The sequence below is a fragment of the Peromyscus leucopus genome, chromosome 3 (assembly GCF_004664715.2).
Source record: "Peromyscus leucopus breed LL Stock chromosome 3, UCI_PerLeu_2.1, whole genome shotgun sequence".
Classification (NCBI taxonomy): Eukaryota; Metazoa; Chordata; class Mammalia; order Rodentia; family Cricetidae; genus Peromyscus; species Peromyscus leucopus.
This window is the reverse complement of record NC_051065.1, coordinates 103,274,992-103,284,991: the sequence shown is the minus strand read 5'-3', so window position 1 is coordinate 103,284,991 and position 10,000 is coordinate 103,274,992. Positions and strand designations below refer to the sequence as shown.

The 10,000-nt window shown below is 44.1% G+C and overlaps 1 long non-coding RNA gene across 1 annotated transcript; it reads left to right on the top strand.

The window, feature by feature from the left end:
- Positions 1–2,776: 2,776 nt before the first annotated feature.
- On the top strand, positions 2,777–6,985 carry LOC119087634. The gene is made up of 2 exons (XR_005091118.1): positions 2,777–2,819; positions 6,130–6,985. It is a non-coding gene; the product is annotated as an uncharacterized LOC119087634 (long non-coding RNA).
- The last annotated feature ends 3,015 nt before the right edge of the window (positions 6,986–10,000 follow it).

The following is a 10,000-nucleotide window of genomic DNA, read 5'->3' as shown; positions in this document are numbered from 1 at the left end:
GTATAAGAGCTGACTGGACTCCTGTGCAAATGTTAGATTTGAGGAGATCCAAAGAAGCAGTAGTCTCAATATGACATCTTCTCATCTTTTGTGAAGCAGATGTTAAAGTCATGGTCAACTTGTATTAGAATTATCCTTCAAGACTGGAAAGATTTGGTTACAGCAGTCTTAGAGGCTGGTCCCCAATTATAATGGAGGACCTGGTGGAAGGATGAATGAAGCTAAGACCATTGAACAACAGAGTAGGGCTAGATGTCTTGAAATCTCCCAAGATCAACTTCTTGGAGAAGGTGATTATGCTTATCGGGGACTCCTGCGGCCCGCAGCAATGCTGATATACAAAGAGAATCTTTATATAATGACCACACCCTAGCTTTATGCAACATGACAGCCTTGAATGGTTGGGACAGAATTGAAGAAGTAGGAAAGAAAATTCAGTCATTTTCAAAAGTTATACAGGGCCCAAAAGAAACCTACACTGATTTCTTACAAAGACTGACTTCAGCAATAAATAGAATGATACCAAATTCAGAAGCTAGGCAGATAATAATTGAATCTCTGGCTTTTGAAAATGCTAATGCACAATGCAAAAGGATAATTAGGCCATTAAAGGCAAGATCAGCATACTTGGAGGAATGGATCTGAGATACAATAAATATGGAATCTCATGATCATGATAATACTTGGATAAGAGAGGTGATTTCCAGAGGTTTAAAGAAAAATAGTAATGTCAGATGTTTCAATTGCATAAAAAAGGTCACCTAAAAAAGGGACTGTAAACAGGACATTCCTAAAAACAATGTTTTTTCAAGGAATAAACAGAACACCCTTTCCAACAGAACACCCTTCCCTTCTGGATTATGCAGAAGGTGTGGCAAAGGCAGACATTGGACTAACAAATGTAGATCAACAAGGGACAGACAAGGTAATCCTTTACCTTTGCCATGGGGAAACGCTCAGAGGGGCCTCTTGCGGACCCCCATGTCAAATTCAGTTCAGTCCTTTCCTGTCATTGTGGAAGAAATCCTTCCCAGAGCAATTAAAGAACCTAATGCCTATTGTAAAAAAAAAAAACAAAAAAAAAAACACAAACTGCTTTGGCTGATAGAACAGCTTTAGAAAATAAAACAAAAATTTAAGGTGAAACCATAAATCAAAATTAATAAAGATCAGAGTTGGAAACTCCCCATAGTTAGGGTTGGAGGAGGATTTTGTTTCTGTCTTTTAGGAGAATGAAGGCTAAGGAATCTGAAGCACACTAGACAAATGAGACTTAAGAAAAGGACGTCTTAAGAAAAGAACGGCACACAGTAGTGCACTCCTTTAATCCCAGCACTCGGGAGGCAGAGCCAGGTGGATCTCTGCTGTTTGAGCCTGGTCTACAGAGCAAGATCCAGGACAGGCACCAAAACTACATGAAGAAACCCTGTCTTGAAAAACCAAAAAGAAAAAAAAGAAAAAGAAAAAAGAAAGAAAGAAAAAGAAAAGGACAAATCCTCCAGAAAAAAATGTCCTGTGAGAAAGGTTTTCTGCAGTGAACCATGACCAGGCCTAACAGTGACTCTGAAGTCTCCAAAAAGATGATGGGACCCCACAACGATGATTCCATCAGGACAATGATAATGCCACTAAGCTGACAAACACCACTCAAAGATCAGCTTTGGACGACAAACTGCTCAGGACAATATTGAGATGGCTAGCTGAGATGATACAGCCTCACAGGCTACTCTAGTCAGGACTTGAGACAAGCCCTATACTTTTGCATTATGCTAAGACTGGACAACAAATGATACAGCTAATTCTCCCAGGACTTGACAATTAACCCCAAATTTTTCTTTTCAGGATTCCTAAAGATGCTTTTGCCCCTAGACAGCAAAACTAATTTTAAGAACATGACTCCCACATTCCCAAGAGGTGGAGTGGGTAGCTTTTGGCCTTTGAATGGGTTATGGTCATTGTTTAGTATGGTTGGTCACAAGTTGTTAATTGACAATGGTTAGAACATTAGCTAAACAAAGCAGATTAGATTCAGGGTTCTTGTTTGAAAAAAAAAAAAGAAAAGAGGATATAGATAAGTGGTAGATTATTGAATCTGAAAAAAAAAAGATATAGAAATGATAGGATAAAAGGGTAGATTATTGAATCTATTCTGAAAAGAAAAAAAGGAGGCTATGGATATGATCAGATAAAAAGGTAGGTTATTAAATCTACATTTAAAAAGCAACTACTCGTTTTAAATATTTTACATTGGATTGGATTTTTGTATATTGTATACAAATTATGTATATTGATACAAATTTGAGATTTTGTTAGAAAATACTGTATGTATATTTCTAATCTTGTTCAAGGTATTGTACCTATACAGTTTATTTAACAATGTAATGCAAATTGCTAGTTCTTAAAAGTTATTATTACCAACTAAATAGGATATAAAGAAATGCAGGTTAATAGTTAGTTACCTATTACAATCAAACTTGCAGTCAGGTATGTTTTCAAGGTCAAACAGATGTATTTTGGATAGACAGGTCATCTACAAACACTTTAGAGATCTACAGAATATGGCATTAAGATGTTTTAATAACAGATTCTTCTTTTTTTTTTTTTTTTTATGACTATGAGACATGTCTGTTCCTAGCAGCACCAATCTACTTCAGAGAAGATGATGGGCATTAGAGAAACTCCATATGGAGTTTACTTTCTTTGTGGCAAAAGTTAGCCACTGGACAAGAAAGTGCCCTTGCCTCAACTGCTGACAGTATGCTGTCCAAATGGATAAGCAGGACACAAAAGAAAGGACTGCTGAACCTTTACAAGACAAGGTAGGAAGGCCGTTAGAAAATCCTGCTTCACAGATGAGTCTGTCAGATAGTCTAGTCCTGTAGGCTAATGATGGATGCCCCAACATTGCAGAGGAACCTTGGGTGACTGTTCAGGCAGCCGGCTGTTTCTGTCATTTCTCCCATTTTTTGGAATTCACTTGCTTGCACTTCCTGCTTTCTTAGGTAATATTTCCTTCAAGAGTATTTGAGGGAATTGAAGACTAGATAGTTATAGTTTTCCTTGTTAACAAATTCAGAAAAGAAACTCACTAAAGAAGTGTAAAGTGTATAAGTTTGAAAGACATCAAAATATATTATTCTGTTGGTAATACAAGTTAGGATAGAAAGTGAATTAGGTACATTTTGAACTCATCAAAATAGGATAGATAATGGGATATTTTCTCTGAATTTGTCAAATGTTTGTGAGCTGGACATTGTTAATGTAATTCTTGACTGTATATATTGTATATACTTATTGTATATAGTTTTTCTTATATTAGTTATAACCTTTTATTATTTTAGGGAAAAAAAGGGAAATGTGGTGATATATTGTGTACCCTAATAAAATTTGCCTGAAGATCAGAGGACAGAGCAAGTCACTAGATTAAACAGAGGCCAGGCAGTGGTGGCCCACACCTTTAATCCTAGCACTTAGGAGGCAGAGATCCATCTGGATCTCTGTGAGTTCAAAGCCAACCTGGACTACATGAGATTGACTCAGTCTAAGAGAGAAAACAGAGCCAGGCAGTGGTGGCACACACTTTTAATCCCAGTACTGGGAAGCACACAAGCCTTTAATCCCAGGAAGTGATGGCTGGGTGGAGAAAGGTATATAAGGTGTGAAGAGACAGGAGCTAAGGGCTTTTCGGCAGAAGCGTCCCTTTCGGCTAGAGGCTTTTTCAGCTGAAGCCTTTTCCACTGAGGAAGCTCATTGGGCTAGAGGCCTACTGGCTGAGGCCTTTTCAGGCTGGGGACTCCTAGAGGTAAGATGTGGCAGTGGTTTGTTCCTTTGTCTCTCTGGCCTTTCAGCATTTACCCCAATATCAGGCTCCAGGTTTTTTATTATAAGACCTTTAGAAATTTGAACAAGAGTGAGTTTGAGGCCAGCCTGAGTGACAGGACTGTCTCAGAAAACACAAAAAGCCTTTCAAGGGCTCCTCCAGGTTTTACTGACAACTGTACCTGGTACTGTTACTTTAAATCTACGGGGTTGGGGATTTAGCTCAGTGGTAGAACGCTTGCCTAGCAAGCGCAAAGCCCTGGGTTCAGTCCTCAGCTCTGGGGGAAAAAAAAAGATAAAATAATAAATCTATTAATAAATAAATAAATGCAGCTCACAAGTAGGGTGCTTGCTGTACGTGCCCATGTCCAGGGTTTGAACCCCAGCAGTATAAAACAGCCCCTCAGCAGGCGAAGTTCTACTCCGTCTCCATCCCTCCTACCCTCTCACGCCATGCTCCCTTACTCCCTTACTTAGGAGGCAGAGGCAGGTAGATCTCTGGGAATTTGATGCCAGCCTGGTCTCTATATTGAGTTCTAGGATACATAATGAGACCCTATCTCAAAACACCAAAGAGAAAAAGGAAAAGTGAACTGGAGCTCACTTACCTTTGCATTTCCCACAGTGCTCTAAGCCTAGGTATGACTGACGTGTTTGTGGTGTCTGCTGAAGTTGTGATTTGTGACTAGGTGAATGAGTAGATGAGCCTGGTCTGTTCCTGCACTTGACTGACAAGCCCAAAGTGGGTCACCCTTGGTCCCAGCACCCCTAGGTTCTTATGCTTATCCTGCATAGTGAATAACCCAGCCCTGCTCTTTGCCAGGTGGGAGGCATGCAGGACCCATAGGTGGTGGGAAGTTGCCACTTGTACAGGGAGGCTTGGACCCAGGTTTTCCACATCCCCAGGACAAATGTTGTCTATGACTCTTTACCACAGAGTCCGATCTACTCACACACAGATCCTTCCACCGGGCTCCTGGGTCTAGATTATGCCCTCATGAAAGAAAAACTGTACTTATGGAATTGTTTTGTTTTGTTGTTTGTTGGTTTTGCTATTATTTGGTTTTTATTTGTTTGATTTCGGGTTGGTTGATTTGTTTGTAGACAAAGTCTTATTGTGTAGCCCAGGCTGGCTCAGAACTCACAGCCCTGCCTCATCCTCCCTAGTCCTGGAATTACAGGCACTGGGCATCATACCAATAGAACGGACTTGGGTAGGACTGAGAGTTAATAACCGCTGTTGAACTGGATTTTGTAAACTTGACAGATTCGGTGTGTCCCGAGGCCACCTTCTGGCCTCTCCCCATCTTTCAGTTAACTTTTCCAGGGTCTCAAGCCAGGATGTCCTGATAGGAAACCTGAGTGACACCAGGCTCCTTCCTTCTTTCTTTCTTTCTTTTTCTTTTTTTTTTTTTTTTGTTTTGGTTTTTGGTTTTTAGAGACAGGGTTTCTCTGTGTAGCTTTGCACCTTTCCTGGAACCCACTCTGTAGCCCAGGCTGGCCTCGAACTCACAGAGATCCGTCTGCTTCTGCTGGGATTAAAGGCGTGCGCCGCCATCAACAGACTCCCGGTTCTTTCTGTCTGTCTGTGAGTTTTGTGTGGGTGAGTGCAGGTCACTTCCTTGGAAGCTTCTTGCTGCTTCCGACTGGCTCTGCTAGGCCCTGTGGATGGGCGGGGAGAGTGAACTGCGGCCTCCAGGGTCCTCTGCTCTTTGTCCTCGGCACTGTGACAGCACTGGAGGGAAGGAAGCGCTGGGGCGCATCCTCTCTGGAGGGCACAACCGGGACTGTTCTAAATGTCCGAGGTCTGGCTATACTTAGCATCTGGGAAGCAGCTTGCTTTCAGACCACAAGGAGCACACCTGGCAGAGGTCTCGGATCACACACGCGTTAACCGAGGAACTGTAGCTAAGGAAAGCTAAAAGCTGCATGCTATGCCTGTCAGGGCTAAATTAACGCCGGAGAGGTTTAATGAGTTACCAGGGGTGGTGTGACTGAGAGTTTATACTTCAGCCATCTGTGATGTTTGCAGTATAAAAGCCATTTCCCCAAAAACACTAAGAAGAGGTCCAGAGAAGCAGAGGCAGGCAGATTTCTGTGAGTTCTAGGCCAGCCCTACCTACATAGTTCCAGGCCAGCTGGGACCACATGGCGACACCCTATCTTAGAAAGAAATGGTGGGAGGGGAGAAAGCCATGGCCATAAATTATATTGTCACACACAGTGTGGTGACCATAAAATGGCTAACTATGAAAATATCTACAACTTGGTGATGTGATTGGGATATTGAAAATGGATTTTTTTTTTAAGCACAGGACTTCAGACAGTGATAGCTAACGGAAGGTATCCTAACAATCCTCACAGAGACCTCAGAGCAGGAATTGAGTCTCGTGTTTCTGTTCCCCAACCCCCGGCCTCAGACAGCTGCAAATGCATATTCCATGTAGATCCAGGCTCTGAAATACCGAATGGAAATTTACTGGGGCTCTCTAAGAGGCCAGACTCTCACACAAACTGGCCTGCCCCGTGGGACTCTCCACGGTGCCAGATATTTTATGAGGACCGGCATTCCCAGTTGATCGAGTCGGACGAAATGAAACCAAAGAGCTGTGTCTCAAAACCGACTTCTCCTGCTTAATTGTACACAGGGGACACCCCACTCTAGGCCGGAGTGGAACAAATCTGAGGTTTGTAGAGTCTACGGAAAGCATGGGAGGCTTTTGTGTAGTTTTGTTTTCTTTGGAGAAGAATGGCCAGCACTGGAGCTGGCAGAAAGGTGGATGCTGCCTTGCAGGAGGAGAAGAACACCAGCAGGCAGAGGAGAACAGTCAAAGCTTCCCAGGCTCTTCTGGAAAAGGGAGAAAAGAGCTGGGGAGGACCGGTCGACCAGCCACTTCAGAAAGGCTGCCCAGCCCAACTGCCTCTGGGGTTTCCCACCTCAGGGAAAAAGAGAGGCTGCTGCCCACAGCAGGAAGTCAGAAGTCACCCATGGCTGCAGAAAAAGGGACATAGAGCACCCTCAAAGATGTGTGTCTAAACAAGAGATTCCTCTAATTTTGCTTTCAAATATTTGTATGTATCTCCTTCTTTAAATAGGTAATTTGTTTACATGGCTTAAAACTTAAGGAAAAAAACCAAACAAATAAATTAGTATATACCTCTCCTTTTCCAGTCTTTCCTTTGGAATGGCTGTACAAGGGAAAGTTCAGTGTGCCGTGTACGTGATTACAGATAACAAATGCACTGTTTCAAAAGTAGCTATGAGAAAGATGTTTTTGTTGTTGTTTGGTTTGAATCAGGGTCTCAGAATTACCCTACAAAGTGAGTACTATTATTTCCATTTTGTTGATCCAAACATGGAAACAGAACTGTGGATACAATGTCACTGGCAGAGTTCACTTCCTCAACCTGGCATAGTGATGCATACCTGTAGTCCCAAAGTGCGGGCCGGAGAACCACGAGTTCAAAGCCCTCCTCAGCTACACTTGGGGTTTGAGACTAGCCTGGGATGCTTGAGACTTCGTCTCAAGAGCACACAAACAACAAATAAAACAAGAAATAGTCGGGCTGGGTGATGTAGAGTGCTTGCCTACCATGCCCAAGCCCGGGCTTCAGTCCCCAGTACCAAACAAAAAGGAAAAGAGGGAGCAATAGAAACATGGGAGAAGCCCTTTCCTTCCTTGGACATCTGAGGGCAGGATGGGTCACTGGAGTCTCCCACAGAAATTCCACCAGAGCTCTCCCTCCCACCAGGGCTCCTCAGACCATGAGGGGCTAAGCATGTGCTGGCAGGGTTCCATCAGAACTAGAACCACAAAGCCTTCATTAGGTTGGACTCAGCCACCATTCTTTTTTTTTTTTTTTTTTTTTTTTTTTTTTTGGTTTTCCGAGACAGGGTTTCTCTGTGTAGCTTTGCGCCTTTCCTGGAACTCACTCTGTAGTCCAGGCTGGCCTCGAACTCACAGAGATCCGCCTGCCTGTGCCTCCCGAGTGCTGGGATTAAAGGTGAGTGCCACCACTGCCCAGCTCAGCCACCATTCTTGACTGGATTATTCAAGACCATTCACCCAGTGAATGATAGAGATCATGTTAGTCTTTAAACATAAAAAAATAAAAAAAAAATTAAGACCTTAAAAAAAAAGAGAGAGAGGCTGTGTCGGAGGCCAGCTCCCACCTTTTCAAGGGTCCTTATAAAGAGGAGAGAGGGATAAGAAAATAGTAGATAGAAAGATACCAAAGAAGAGGAATACAGAAACTCAGGATAGCTTCAGGAGGACCTAGGTCAATACCCAACGGGCTTTTCCGTTTATTCAAAAGGATTTTTTATGACAATGCCAAGGGGTGGGGCAAAAGACCTCCCCCTTGCAAGATCAAAGCACACTGCACAGCCCAGTGTAGACCCTTCCAAACACCTGGTACCACGCCCGCCCATGGTCAAATGATCCTCTTATGCAGCCCTGCTGCGTAAAGCAAGCTCAGATTCTCAGGCCCTGAGTAAGTCCTCACTAGGAACCTCTGTGGGTCTCCACAAGGTTGTACTTTGCCGGGTCACACAGCACACAGGAAGGGACTGGTGTAAGCCAGGGGTCCAGATCTGTCTAGTGTCCACATTCTCCAGACCTGCTCAGTCCAGTCCAGGTGCCGTGTGGTAACTGAGCACTCTAAATATGGCCACCCTGATTTCACAGAACCAAGTCCAATAATAATAATAATAATAATAATAATAATAATAATAATAATAATAATGAGTCCAATATCGTGTTTGCATTTAAATTAATTACATGTTGTAATAAGTTTTGGTGCATCAAATATGTTATTTTAAAAATAATTTAATTTAGGTAATTTTGTTTTTAGATAAGGTTCCTCTCCGTAGACCTGGGTGTCAGGGAATTGACTGGCCTCGAACTCACAGAGATCTGCCTGCCTCCCGAGTGCTGGGATTAGAGGCCTGCGCCACCACCGCCAGGCTAATTTCATTTATTTTACAGTGATCGTTATTGTGTGGGGGTGGGGGTGGGAGTGGTATGATGGGAAGGTGCACTTGAGTCCGTTCTTGCCTTTCTCTTTCCACGAGCTCCTGGGATAGAACTAGGGTTCTCAGGCATGTGGTTCAGCACGTGCCTTTACCCACTGAGCCACCTTGCTAGCCCTAAGGAAAAGATTTTACCTTTTTTTTTTAACACTATTTTATTTTCCATACCGGGTACGAAACCTAAGACCCCTCCTGTTAGCACTCAGGCTTCCTTTTACTTTTTTTGTTGGCCTTTTGAGACACGGTCTCATTGTAACCTAAGCTGGCCTCCAACTTCCAGAGTAGGAATTTTAACTGCAGATCTGCCTGCCTCTACTTCCCAAATGGTTTGCCATAGTTTTTTGTTTGTTTGTTTGTTTTAAGGAATAGTCTTACCAAATGTTACAACATAGATAAAACACTGAACTAAGTTAGATGAGCCTGAGCAAGGGCAAACATTGCAAGTTCCCGCTTACACACACGTAGCAGACAGGCAAAGTCCTAACGGCAGACACAAGAGCAAGGGAACTGGGCAGGCAGTAAATGGCCACCGAGGCGAGGAGGGGCTCAAGGCTCGGGGCGGGGCCGGGAGGGCACAGCGCAGGCGCAAGCGTCTTTGTCTGCACGCAGGCGGGGCTGCTGAGTCCCATGCTGCCCCAAACCTGCAAGTCTGGCTTTGTACCACCCTGTTGACTCCGGCACCGCCTCTTCCTCAGCCTCCACCGTCCCGCTGTGAGCATGCAGAGGGTCCCATAGCAAACACGCAGTGTCTACACGGGCCTCCACGCGGCCACAAACAGAATACACACAGAAACACCGTGTACAGACGCTAACCACACACACATACCGCACACACACCACGAACACACGTTTGCTTTAGTTTGCACTCTGAGGCGGACACTCTGTCCCCTGCCTTCTGCCCTTAGCTCTTACCTAGCAGCCCCAGTGAGCACAGGAGGCCCCTGGTGTCCCAATCCCTTTGTTTCCTGGTCTTGCATCACAGACCTGCAAGATGCCGGTCTCCAACCCGCCAGTACCCCGTAGTGCTACTTGGCCAGACAGGCTTCCTGGCAGGCTCTGGCCTCACTCATCCTGAAGTTCTGCTTACCCAAGCACCAGCCTGGACCACTTGCTGACCTGCTGTGTGGCACCCTAACCCCAGTTCTTGCA